The sequence below is a fragment of the Oncorhynchus nerka genome, linkage group LG12, assembly GCF_034236695.1.
Source record: "Oncorhynchus nerka isolate Pitt River linkage group LG12, Oner_Uvic_2.0, whole genome shotgun sequence".
NCBI classification, from domain to species: domain Eukaryota; kingdom Metazoa; phylum Chordata; class Actinopteri; order Salmoniformes; family Salmonidae; genus Oncorhynchus; species Oncorhynchus nerka.
The window spans coordinates 37,943,709-37,957,855 of NC_088407.1; the positions used below are offsets into that span (position 1 = coordinate 37,943,709).

General features: G+C 43.7%; 1 pseudogene; it reads right to left on the reverse strand.

The window, feature by feature from the left end:
• Nucleotides 1-4,622: 4,622 nt before the first annotated feature.
• LOC115139086 (E3 ubiquitin-protein ligase RNF170-like) lies at nt 4,623-6,556 on the reverse strand (annotated as a pseudogene).
• Between the last annotated feature and the right edge of the window lie 7,591 nt (nt 6,557-14,147).

Sequence of the window (14,147 nt, forward strand, 5' to 3'; positions counted from 1 at the left end):
GCTAGTAGAAAGTCTTATCTTATAATTAGCTGTGATAACAATAGCCACTCTGGAGCAGCCTGCCTGCCTCACTCACATTGGTCTTGTTTTATCTTGTTTTTAAATGAATCCATGAAATGTGTTTGTTAGGAGCGGGGTAAATACTATTTTTACTTCGACATGCTCAGTCAGTGCTGTATACTTTTTTGGGGCTGTGTACTAATTTATTGAAAATCTATATTTTCCATTTCATGAGGATGCCTAATGAATTACTGAGATGAGCATCATGGAGAGATTGAACACTAGTATGTCTGTGAACGTAGCTTATCTGAAATAATATACCAAGGATATTGTAGCTTCACTCAGCTAATGCGACTATTCTTTGCTAATTCAGATTCGAGATATTGTATTTTATTGTGGTTTAGCCTATATCATAGATCCCTTAGGGGTGTGGACATTTTAGATGAGTAGGCAGGCAATACATTACAATAAAGCACAAATAAAATCTAATTCAATCCCCCAGGAGTGCTCCACAACTACCTATCATCTCTCCAGGTTTTCTCATGATAAACAACATCCAGATAGAAGATCCACAGAAGTTTTCTATGGGGTGAGTTCAGGAGGGGCAAAAACATTGTTTTAATTAATCCCGCAAAAGAATGCCAGCCGTGTATTTTGTTAAACGAAATCAGATCTTTTTTTAGAAAGGGATGAGCTCAGCACATAGAGCAGGCTAATTATCACCCCACTCACAACAGGAACTAACAATGTATGGGCCCGCTTCAAAATGTCAAGATAACCAATTACCAAATGAAAATGGCCGTTTCTGGCTCAATGTTAGCCACTGGTGATGAAACCACCTGGGATAATGGGGGTGGGGGGGGAGTTCATGGATTTGCCAGACTATTCATGGCTGGTCATAGAACGTGTAACAGGTGAAACAATAGACGTGTTGTGGCTCATGCCTGGAGTGTCCAAGGTTCTAATGCAAGGTTCAAGGTTCTAGTATCTGCCGTAAAATAAAAGATCCTAAGTCACTGTGCAAATGGACAACATAAACATGTAATACTCTTTGAAATATCTCCAGTCATTTTACAAGTGGACACCATACATGTGATAACATTTGGCAAAGAACATTGCCAAACAGATTCATCATGCCACCAGTGGTGGGAGTGGAGAGAGTCAACAGTTTTAATTTCCTCAGCATGTACATCACTGAGGATTTGACATGGACCAACAACACACCCACTCTTGTCAAGAGGGTGCAACAGCGTCTCTACTACCTAAGGCAGCTGAAGAAATTCGTCATGCCTTCCCAGGCCCTCTCCAAATACTACTGCTGCACCATCAAGAGCATCCTGATTGGTTGCATCACAGCCTGGAACTGGAATTACTCCTTGCATGACCACAAGGTCCTCCAGTGGGTGGTTACCACCCATCCACGACATCTACTCGAAACGGTGCCTGAGAATTGCCCAAAGCATCCAAGGACCCCACACACCCCAGCCACAAGCTGTTCACTCCCTTACTTCCGGGCCCGGCGGTATCGGAGCATGAGGTCTGATACCAACAGGCTCAGAGACAGTTTCTATATTCAAGCCAACAGACTGCGGAACACTTGAACTGGACTGACCAAATGCTCTGACTAATTCACACACACACACACACACACACACACACACACACACACACACACACACACACACACACACACACACACACACACACACACACACACACACACACACACACACACACACATCACAACTGCTCCTAGCAGGGTCTTAATATGATTGCAAAATGCTGCACAATTGAAACACCTGCCCCCTTTCCCCTCTTCCCCAAAAACACATGTAACTATTGGACTATACATTTTGCCTTCCGGTATTAAACTTAAGCTATTATATTCCACTTAACAATTTACTTTATGTTCGTATTCTTATCTTATATTAATTCATATTGTTGTTGCATTGTCGAAAAGGAACTTGCAAGTAAGTATTTCTTTGGATGGTGTATACCATTACTATCCCTTACATACGACTAATAAAATTTGAAACTTGGGTTTACCGTTGAAATCAGAATACATTAGCAGGTAAAGAACCCCATACCTACCGTAAAACATATTTGATGTTATGGGGCTATTTTGCTTCCATAAAGGTTGTTTCCACATCATTTCAATTAAATTACGTTGAACCGGTGTGGAATAGATGTTGAATTGGCGTCCGTGCCCAGTGGGTTGCCTTTGCCAGGAAGCTGAAACTTGGCCGCACCTGGAAATTCCAGCAAGACAATAACCCCAAGCACACATTAATATCCATAAAGAAATGGTTAATTGGCCCCAAAAAATCTACATTTTACAATGGCCATCTCAGTCTCCAGACTTGAAACCCGTTGAAAACCTGTGGTTTGATCTGAAGCGGGTAGTCCATAAAAGCACAGATGAAGGATATTAAGGATCTGAAAGGATTCTGTTTGGAGGAATGGTCTAAGATCTCCAAGTCATAAAACATTTTAGAAAAGGCTCTGTGACGTTATCCTGGCAAGTTGAGGTGTTGAAAGGACTAATTGGGGAGGACAGGCTCATGGTAATGGCTGGAGCGGAATTAGTGGAAAAGTATCAAATACATCAAACACATGCTGTAGTTTGATTCCATTCGATTTGCCCCATGCCAGCCATTATTATGAGACATATGTTTTTGGGAGAGAAAAAAGTATTACTTGTTTAAAAAATATATCTTTCTCTGATCATTTTATTAGTATGAAATAAAATAATTTATTTTCTTTTTTTGCACACAATATAGGTCAGTATTCAAATGATTTATTTTATACACTCATTTTGATCATCTTTATCAAGGGTGTAAATAATTTCAGACCCCACTGTATATTGCAGTGTCCCAGGATATGGAGATGGACGTCACATGTTTTAGCGGAAAAATGGGCCTAAGAATGACTGCAGACACCTCAGCTAGACAGAGTGCACAATCCGGGGTAAGAGAGATAGAAAGAGGGAGAGAGAGAAAAGTGAAGATTGTGAAAGAGGGAAGAGGACAGGGAGAACCAACTACGATGTGAGGGGTGGGAGCCATTTTGAAGTTTCATACCTGCTTCAGGGAAGCATGGAGGTGAGCTGGAAAATATAGATATATCTCAGGGCTGGCAGGGTGTTTTCTTTCCTCTTTCATTCTCATCCCCCATGTTTTTGACAGGGAGCTCAGAATCACTGAGCTGTTGTCTTCTTATTTTATACCAAACAGTGGGACAGTACACACACATTTTAAACACCTCACACAATCACAATCACACACACACACACACACACACACACACACACACACACACACACACACACACACACACACACACACACACACACACACACACACACACACACACAAATAAAATAGTGGTGGAGAGAGTAACCTAGCTGTGCACATAAAAACTACAGGTGCATCTGTCACGTTGACACTATTTGCTATAGATACACTAAATCCACAGAAACAATTGGGTGGCAAGCTTCTCTGACACAAAAATGAGAGCCCAACCAAACTGCTCCTGACTGACTGACACCCCGGCTTGTCTGCCGCCCAGCTTTAATGCATGCAAATAACAGACAGCAGTTGACACAGGCAGATTTAGTATGCTTTGCACATTCTTAGATCACAGGAAGGGGAGGGTAATTTATCGGCATTATTCCTTCCTCCGGATCCTTAATCATGCCTCTAGTGTGAGAAATAAAGCGGAGCATTGTTTTTATCTGTTTTTTTTTCTGACTGAGACATTTCTTTTCAGACAAGCCCTGCTAACAGAGGGAGAGGAGAGATGCAGGGAGGGTGGGGCTGTGGCTGTTGCATGTGTTGACACTGGGATTATGAAATGACAAAAAATGCCTGTAGTTTAAGACAGCTAGCTAGGTAAACAATTAACCATAATCACAACTCATGATGTTACTCCCTGCACTAATCTGCAATGTTCAATGTTAGCTAGCTTTTCACGCACCTTAAGTATTTGTTTTATACTGGTGCAGTGGAATAAACTACCTTTTTCACTCATCTCATGCTCTCCTGCGCCTGATTCCCATGCACCAGTTACCCACAGCCTGACATTACCATCAGCTCCTGTAATCGATACACTGAGTGTACAAAACATTAAGGTCACTTGCTCTTTCCATGACATAGGCTGACCAGGTGAATCCACGTTAACTCTAACATACCTTATTGATGTTACTCGCTAAATCCACTTCAATCAGTGTATATAAATGGAAGGAGAGAGGTTAAAGAATAATTGTTAAGCCTTGAGACAATTGAGATATGGATTGTGTATGTGTACCATTCCGAGGGTGAATTTGCAAGACAAAAGATTTAAGTGCCTTTGAACGGGGTATGGGAATATCGCTGTTGGTATTTTCTCACTCATCAGTTTTCTATGTGTATCAACAATGATCCACCACCCAAAGGACATCCAGACAACCAGAGTCCATGCTGTGACAAATTGAGTCTGTTCTGAGGGAAAAAGTGGGGGTGGGTGCAACTCAATATTAGGAAGGTGTCCTTAATGTTTTACTAGCATTAGTTGAAGGGGGAAGAGATATTGAATATATCCCAGTGTTATACTTAATCAACACAACACACAAGTGTGGTATCCAATTACCTCAGCTGTAACAATAATCAATACGGATAGGTAATCAAAATGCTATATTCCATTTAGCTATTGCTTCCTTAATTAATATAGCAATCATATGTACCAAATCAAACAATGCAAAGCATCAACTGCTGTGTGTTGACAAAGTTCAACAGAACTGACTGTTTAGTAACATTTCTATTATTATTATTTTTATGTTTGCAAGAGAGAGAACATTTAATATACCAGATTGGATTGTACTTCTCAAACACACCTAAATGTATGAAAGATATACATTTGCAAATACGAACAAAATGTTAACTTCAGATCAGCCAGTTCAACAATCCGAATGGTTTATTTATTTTATTTGTATATTGCTCTAATACCCTTACCAAAAGAACTATACTTTTTTGTTGATATCCCTCCCCCACACCCACCTGATAAAGTCCCCCTGATTATAGGGACTTTAATCAGGGGGACTTTTATCAGGTCCCCATTGAAGGCCAAAGCACTAGATAAAGATCACTGACTGGCACAGTGTGTTTGACCTGGCATGATATAAATAGGTATTTGATTGATTACATACTCCTGTCCAGTGGCTGTTTGTCAACCTGACAGTCTGAGTCACCTGCCAGTCTGAGACATAGATGAAGAGGAGCAAGATGACAAAGAAGTCGGGGTGGCAGGTAGCCTAGTGGTTAGAGCGTTGGACTCGTAACCGAAAGGTTGCACGACAGAATGCCCGAGCTGACAAGGTAAAAATCTGTAGTTCTGCCCCTGAACAAGGCAATTAAACCCACTGTCTCTAGGCCATCATTGAAAATAATAATTTTGTTCTTTAACTCAAATCAAATTTATTTATATAGCCCTTCGTACATCAGCTGATATCTCAAAGTGCTGTTCAGAAACCCAGCCTAAAACCCCAAACAGCAAGCAATGCAGGTGTAGAAGCACGGTGGCTAGGAAAAACTCCATAGAAAGGCCAAAACCTAGAAAGAAACCTAGACAGGAACCAGGCTATGTGGGGTGGCCAGTCCTCTTCTGGCTGTGCCGGGTGGAGATTATAACAGAACATGGCCAAGATGTTCAAATGTTCATAAGTGACCAGCATGGTCCAATAATAATGAGGCAGAACAGTTGAAACTGGAGCAGCAGCACGGCCAGGTGGACTGGGGACAGCAAGGAGTCATCATGTCAGGTAGTATTGGGCATGGTCCTAGGGCTCCGAGAGAGAGAAGGAAAGAAAGAGAGAAAGAGAATTAGAGAGAGCACACTTAAATTCACACAGGACACCGAATAGGACAGGAGATATAACAAACTGACCCCAGCCTCCCGACACATAAACTACTGCAGCATAAATACTGGAGGCTGAGACAGGAGGGGCCAGGAGACACTGACTTGCCTAGTTAAATAAAGGTTAAAAAAAGGCCATGAAGCCTATCAAGCCGAACAGGGCCTTGGGGATGAAATCCAGTGGACAGGCTAGGTAGATAAGTGCCCCACAGAGACACAGGATACGTCCAGAAGAGGTTGCCCATGGAGAACATCTTCCTGAAGGCGTGGCACAACAATGTGGGGATGTTCCGCAGGGCGATCCATGAGAGATCTGGGCTGGCCTGAGAACCACCGGTTGTAATTGCTGAGATCCTGCAAGATGAGTATTGGCTCAGCCTGCCCATCCTGGACCTACTGCAGTGAGGCGTGGTCTTGGAAGAGCAGGAAAATCTATTTAACCATTTGTCTACAGATGGGCCAGTTAAAAGCACCAAGCGAAATCCAAGACTTCCAATTCACAATTATACAGGAACTCCTTAAACCTGGGCTCAGTGGGGGTTTCCTGATCTGACGGACGCTGCTCCCGAACAGCACACACATACTCCTGGTTCTTTGGGTGGCTGTTTTGTTGATAATCTCTGCAGAGTATTGTTAGAAGTCCAATGGTTGTATTACTTCCACTCATATTCTGCACTACATATCAATTGGAATCATGGTAGTATGAGACAGAGAGAGATTGTGATTCAAAGAACCTGTCCACAGTCATGCAAAACGGGCCTGATGTGGGTTGTCCGAATAGAATCCCCTTAAGTGCCCCCTTCTCCCAGTTTAATAGAAGTCAATATTTCAGCTTCAGTTTAATAACATTGAACCAAACAGAGAGGTATTAAATATCAATTGAATGAAATTATTTTAGAATTGTGTAATATTGAAATATTGTGTTGAAACGTTTAGACAGTGGGGAAAACTCTGCAGGTTAGAAGAGCACAGTTTAGAAAGAGCCCAGCTTCCCCAACTGATCCATTTCTGGGATGAAGGGGAAAAAAATAAGGAGCCACATTACAGTTCATAATGTCGGAGAAAGTTTGTCATGGTGTTTGCAATGCCAGGGTTGTGGGTTCGATTCTCTTGAGGGACCAGTACGGAAATGTATGCACACACTACTGAAAGTCACTCTAGATAAGAGCATCTGCTAAATGGCCTAAATGTAAAATGTTTATAAAAAAATGTTTGTGTCAGTATTACTGCTCCCAAATTACATACTCCAATACAGGAGATATGATGCAAAATTAATTGAGATTGTATGTCAAATCAAATCAAACTTTATTAGTACATGCACCAAATACAAGTGTAGACTTTACTGTAAAATGCTTAGTGTAGTAGTGCAGTTCAAGAAGAGATAAGAAGATATTTACCAAGTAGACTAAAATAAAAAAGTAATAATAAAAAGTAAAACAATAAGAATAACAATGTCACACAGGACTAGGTGTGTGTGCAGGAATCAGATGCAGAGAGAGAGTAACGGAGTAAAGTGCTTTACTATTGCACACCAAACTCATAAGACCAATAAAATACATGGCGCAGGACACTATACCAGACAACCCAAAACCACATGGTGTCCAGTATAGAAAACAAAATACACCACAACCTAATTGTACACACGTAACAAAAGACAATCCCGCACAAAACAAGGGCGAACAAGGGCAAAACAAGGGCTAATTAAACCAAAATGCACCCAGGTGAAACTAATAAGACAAAACCAACAGACAAACGAAAAAGGGATCGGTAGCGGCTAGTAGGACGTTGACGACGACCGCCGAGCACCACCCGATCAGGCAGGGGAGCCAACTTCGGCGGAAGTCGTGACAAACAATAACGAGGCTATATACAGGGGGCAACGGTACTGAGTCAGTGTGCGTGGGTACAGGTTAGTTGAGGTAATTTGTACATGTACTGTAGGTGGTGTTGAAGTGACTAAGCATAGATAATAAACAGCGAGTAGCAGCAGTGTACAAAAGGGAGGGGTCAATGTAAATTGTCGAATGCCAATTTTATTAATTGTTGTGGTGGTTAATTTCTGTCTTATCAAATGAGGAGAGAAAAACTTAACCTTTCTAGGGTAAGTGGGACGCTAGCGTCCCATCTGGCCAACATCCAGTGAGGTTGCAGAGCTCCAAATTCAATTACAGAAATGCTCATGATAAAAATTCAGAAAGCAAAACTTATTTTACATAGGTTTAAAGATTAACTTCTTGTTAAACCAACCACAGTGTCATATTTATAAAATGCTTTTCTGCGAAAGCATACCTAGCCCAGAAAATACCTATCCGAGAACATAGCCCAGTTGATAAATTATTACAAACAGTAACCAGCCAAGCAGAAGCGTTACAAAACTCAGAAATAGAGATAAAATTAATCCCTTACCTTTGATGATCTTCATATGGTGGCAATCAGAAGACATTAATTTACTCAATAAATGTTCCTTTTGTTCGATGAAGTCTCTTTATACCCAAAAACCTCAGTTTTGTTAGCGTGTTTTCTTCAGTAATCCACAGGCTCAAACTCAGTCAAAACAATCAGACAAAAAAAATCTAAATTGTATCCGTAAAGTTCATAGAAACATGTCAAACGATGTTTATATTCAATCCTCAATCCTTGTTTTTTAGCCTAAATTATCTATAATATTTCAACCGGACATTAACGTCGTCAATATGAAAGGTAAACAAGAAATGCACATGCACCTGAAAAAGCTCTGCGACACGTTAGGGTCCACAAGTTCAGACTGGTCTTACTCCCTCATTTATAAGAATACAAGCCTGAAACGATTTCTAAAGACTGGTGACATCTAGTGGAAGTCATAGGAACTGCAAATGGAGTCCTAAGTCAATGGGTACTGTAATGGCATTGAATAGAAAACTACAAAACAAAAACAAAAACTACTTCCGGAATGGATTTTTCTCAGGTTTTCACCTGCTAAATCAGTTCTGTTATACTCACAGATACTATTTTAACAGTTTTGGAAACTCTATCCAAATCTACCAGGTATATGCATATCATATCTTCTGGGCCCGAGTAGCAGGCCGTTTAATTTGGGCATGCTGTTCATCCCAAATTCCGAATAATTACATTTACATTTAAGTCATTTAGCAGACGCTCTTATCCAGAGCGACTTACAAATTGGTGCGTTCACCTTAAGACATCCAGTGGAACAGCCACTTTACAATAGTGCATCTAAATCTTTCAAGGGGGGTGAGAAGGATTACTTTATCCTATCCTAGGTATTCCTGAAAGAGGTGGGGTTTCAGGTGTCTCCGGAAGGTGGTGATTGACTCCGCTGTCCTGGCGTCGTGAGGGAGTTTGTTCCACCATTGGGGGGCCAGAGCAGCGAACAGTTTTGACTGGGCTGCGCGGGAACTGTACTTCCTCAGTGGTAGGGAGGCGAGCAGGCCAGAGGTGGATGAACGCAGTGCCCTTGTTTGGGTGTAGGGCCTGATCAGAGCCTGGAGGTACTGAGGTGCCGTTCCCCTCACAGCTCCGTAGGCAAGCACCATGGTCTTGTAGCGGATGCGAGCTTCAACTGGAAGCCAGTGGAGAGAGCGGAGGAGCAGGGTTACGTGAGAGAACTTGGGAAGGTTGAACACCAGACGGGCTGCGGCGTTCTGGATGAGTTGTAGGGGTTTAATGGCACAGGCAGGGAGCCCAGCCAACAGCGAGTTGCAGTAATCCAAACGGGAGATGACAAGTGCCTGGATTAGGACCTGCGCTGCTTCCTGTGTGAGGCAGGGTCGTACTCTGCGGATGTTGTAGAGCATGAACCTACAAGAACGGGCCACCGCCTTGATGTTAGTTGAGAACGACAGGGTGTTGTCCAGGATCACGCCAAGGTTCTTAGCGCTCTGGGAGGAGGACACAATGGAGTTGTCAACCGTGATGGCGAGATCATGGAACGGGCAGTCCTTCCCCGGGAGGAAGAGCAGCTCCGTCTTGCCGAGGTTCAGCTTGAGGTGGTGATCCGTCATCCACACTGATATGTCTGCCAGACATGCAGAGATGCGATTCGCCACCTGGTCATCAGAAGGGGGAAAGGAGAAGATTAATTGTGTGTCGTCTGCATAGCAATGATAGGAGAGACCATGTGAGGTTATGACAGAGCCAAGTGACTTGGTGTATAGCGAGAATAGGAGAGGGCCTAGAACAGAGCCCTGGGGGACGCCAGTGGTGAGAGCGCGTGGTGAGGAGACAGATTCTCGCCACGCCACCTGGTAGGAGCGACCTGTCAGGTAGGACGCAATCCAAGCGTGGGCCGCGCCGGAGATGCCCAACTCGGAGAGGGTGGAGAGGAGGATCTGATGGTTCACAGTATCGAAGGCAGCCGATAGGTCTAGAAGGATGAGAGCAGAGGAGAGAGAGTTAGCTTTAGCAGTGCGGAGGGCCTCCGTGATACAGAGAAGAGCAGTCTCAGTTGAATGACTAGTCTTGAAACCTGACTGATTTGGATCAAGAAGGTCATTCTGAGAGAGATAGCGGGAGAGCTGGCCAAGGACGGCACGTTCAAGAGTTTTGGAGAGAAAAGAAAGAAGGGATACTGGTCTGTAGTTGTTGACATCGGAGGGATCGAGTGTAGGTTTTTTCAGAAGGGGGTGCAACTCTCGCTCTCTTGAAGACAGAAGGGACGTAGCCAGCGGTCAGGGATGAGTTGATGAGCGAGGTGAGGTAAGGGAGAAGGTCTCCGGAAATGGTCTGGAGAAGAGAGGAGGGAATAGGGTCAAGCGGGCAGGTTGTTGGGCGGCCGGCCGTCACAAGACGCGAGATTTCATCTGGAGAGAGAGGGGAGAAAGAGGTCAGAGCACAGGGTAGGGCAGTGTGAGCAGAACCAGCGGTGTCGTTTGACTTAGCAACGAGGATCGGATGTCGTCGACCTTCTTTTCAAAATGGTTGACGAAGTCATCTGCAGAGAGGGGGAGGAGGGGGAGGAGGATTCAGGAGGGAGGAGAAGGTGGCAAAGAGCTTCCTAGGGTTAGAGGCAGATGCTTGGACTTTAGAGTGGTAGAAAGTGGCTTTAGCAGCAGAGACAGAAGAGGAAAATGTAGAGAGGAGGGAGTGAAAGGATGCCAGGTCCGCAGGGAGGCGAGTTTTCCTCCATTTCCGCTCGGCTGCCCGGAGCCCTGTTCTGTGAGCTCGCAATGAGTCGTCGAGCCACGGAGCAGGAGGGGAGGACCGAGCCGGCCTGGAGGATAGGGGACATAGAGAATCAAGGGATGCAGAAAGGGAGGAGAGGAGGGTTGAGGAGGCAGAATCAGGAGATAGGTTGGAGAAGGTTTGAGCAGAGGGAAGAGATGATAGGATGGAAGAGGAGAGAGTAGCGGGGAGAGAGAGCGAAGATTGGGACGGCGCGATACCATCCGAGTAGGGGCAGTGTGGGAAGTGTTGGATGAGAGCAAGAGGGAAAAGGATACAAGGTAGTGGTCGGAGACTTGGAGGGGAGTTGCAGTGAGGTTAGTGGAAGAACAGCATCTAGTAAAGATGAGGTCGAGCGTATTGCCTGCCTTGTGAGTAGAGGGGAAGGTGAGAGGGTGAGGTCAAAAGAGGAGAGGAGTGGAAAGAAGGAGGCAGAGAGGAATGAGTCAAAGGTAGACGTGGGGAGGTTAAAGTCGCCCAGAACTGTGAGAGGTGAGCCATCCTCAGGAAAGGAGCTTATCAAGGCATCAAGCTCATTGATGAACTCTCCGAGGGAACCTGGAGGGCGATAAATGATAAGGATGTTAAGCTTGAAAGGGCTGGTAACTGTGACAGCATGGAATTCAAAGGAGGCGATAGACAGATGGGTAAGGGGAGAAAGAGAGAATGACCACTTGGGAGAGATGAGGATCCCGGTGCCACCACCCCGCTGACCAGAAGCTCTCGGGGTGTGCGAGAACACGTGGGCGGACGAAGAGAGAGCAGTAGGAGTAGCAGTGTTATCTGTGGTGATCCATGTTTCCGTCAGTGCCAAGAAGTCGATTTTTAAGTAATTAATTAGCATTTTATTGCATGACATAAGTATTTGATCGCCTACCAACCAGTAAGAATTACGGCTCTCACAGACCTGTTAGTTTTTCTTTAAGAACCCCTCCTGTTCTCGACTCATTACCTGTATTAACTGCACCTGTTTGAACTCGTTAGCTGTATAAAAGACACCTGTCTACACACTCAATTAAACAGACTCCAACCTCTCCACAATGGCCAAGACCAGAGAGGGTGTAACGACATCAGGGATAAAATTGTAGACCTGCACAAGGCTGGGATGGGCTACAGGACAATAGGCAAGCAGCTTGGTGAGAAGGCAACAACTGTTGGCGCAATTATTAGAAAATGGAAGAAGTTCAAGATGTCGGTCAATCACCCTCGGTCTGGGGCTCAATGCTAGATCTCACCTCGTGGGGCATCAATGATCATGAGGAAGGTGAGGGATCAGCCCAGAACTACACGGCAGGACCTGGTCAATGACCTGAAGAGAGCTGGGACCACCGTCTCAGAGAACACCATTAATAACACACTACGCCAGCGCATGTCCAGGTCCGTCTGAAGTTTGCCAATGACCATCTGGATGGTCCAGAGGAATGGGAGAAGGTCATGTGGTCTGATGAGACAAAAATAGAGCTTTTTGGTCTAAACTCCACTCGCCATGTTTGGAGGAAGAAGAAGGATGAGTACAACCCCAATAACACCATGCCAACCGTGAAGCATGGAGGTGGAAACATCATTCTTTGGGGATACTTTTCTGCAAAGGGGACAGGACGACTGCACAGTATTGAGGGGAGGATGGATGGGGCCATGTATAGTGAGATCTTGGACAACAAACTCCTTCCCTCAGTAAGAGCATTGAAGATGGGTCGTGGCTGGGTCTTCCAGCATGACAACAACCCAAAACACACAGCCAGGGCAACTAAGGAGTGGCTCCGTAAGAAGCATCTCAAGGTCCTGGAGTGGCCTAGCCAGTCTCCAGACCTGAACCCAATAGAAAATCTTTGGAGGGAGGTGAAAGTCCGTACTGCCCAGCGACAGCCCCGAAACCTGAAGGTCTGTGTGGAGGAGTGGGCCAAAATCCCTGCTGCAGTGTGTGCAAACCTGGTCTAGAAATACAGGAAACGTATGATCTCTGTAATTGCAAACAAAGGTTTCTGTACCAAATATTAAGTTCTGCTTTTCTGATACATCAAATACTTATGTCATGCAATAAAATGCTAATTAATTACTTAAAAATCATACAATGTGATTTTCTGGATTTTTTAAAATTCCGTTTCTCACAGTTGAAGTGTACCTATGATAAGAATTACAGACCTCCACATGCTTTGTAAGTGGGAAAACCTGCTAAATTGGCAGTGTATCAAATACTTGTTCTCCCTACTGTAGCTCTCAGTTCTTCATGAAATTTAGTGATCACACAATATTGTCTGGTGGTGGTGTACAAACCACTAAAATACTACCCTTGTATTACATAGTCTACAACAGTACATACAATTATCTCTTTAGACAGTTTACTAGTAAAATATATTATTGAAGAGGCATATATTCATCTAACAAAAACCCATAGACTAGCTAAAACAGGAGCTAAAATTAGTTAGGGTGAATTGGGCATGCTAGTGTTAAGCATTTGACAGTCAACTACAAACTTCATAAAATATAACTGGTTAAAATACATATAATTGGCGTGTCTCATATGTATACATGAAAATACAAATAATGTGAGCCTTAATTTGTTTGATTAAATCCATTAGGGGCAAAAAAACATGTACTATACAAATAGATTCTGCTACAGAGGCAGTTGGTATGTAATGACTTTCGAAATATGAGTTCTGAAATTTGTTTTTTTGTTGTTGTTGCACCTCCCCCGTGAAACGTCTGTGCATGGCACTGCCTACTGGTGACACTCATAAACATCATCGTCAATATTTTATCTAAAGAAATGGCTAAATGCTTTAGGAAAGCAGCCAACATCTGACCAACAACATTGTTCATGGTTAGAAATGTGCAAAGACTATGATCAGCATTGCAGTGTTCAATATAAAAAGTCACCAACACTTCTATCCTTTGCCAATTAAGTTGTCTGTTACCCACAGTAGTTACCCACATGGTTCCTTGAGATGTGGACAGCATTCCGTATAAAAAAAACCCCACTGCATAACGTTCAATTAAACAGAAACAGCATTTTTATGAACGACCAATTGGAAGACAGGGAGGGGTTGGATTTACGGCTGTTTTGGTGACCTTATTACCGCCACACCGGTGGGCACAAG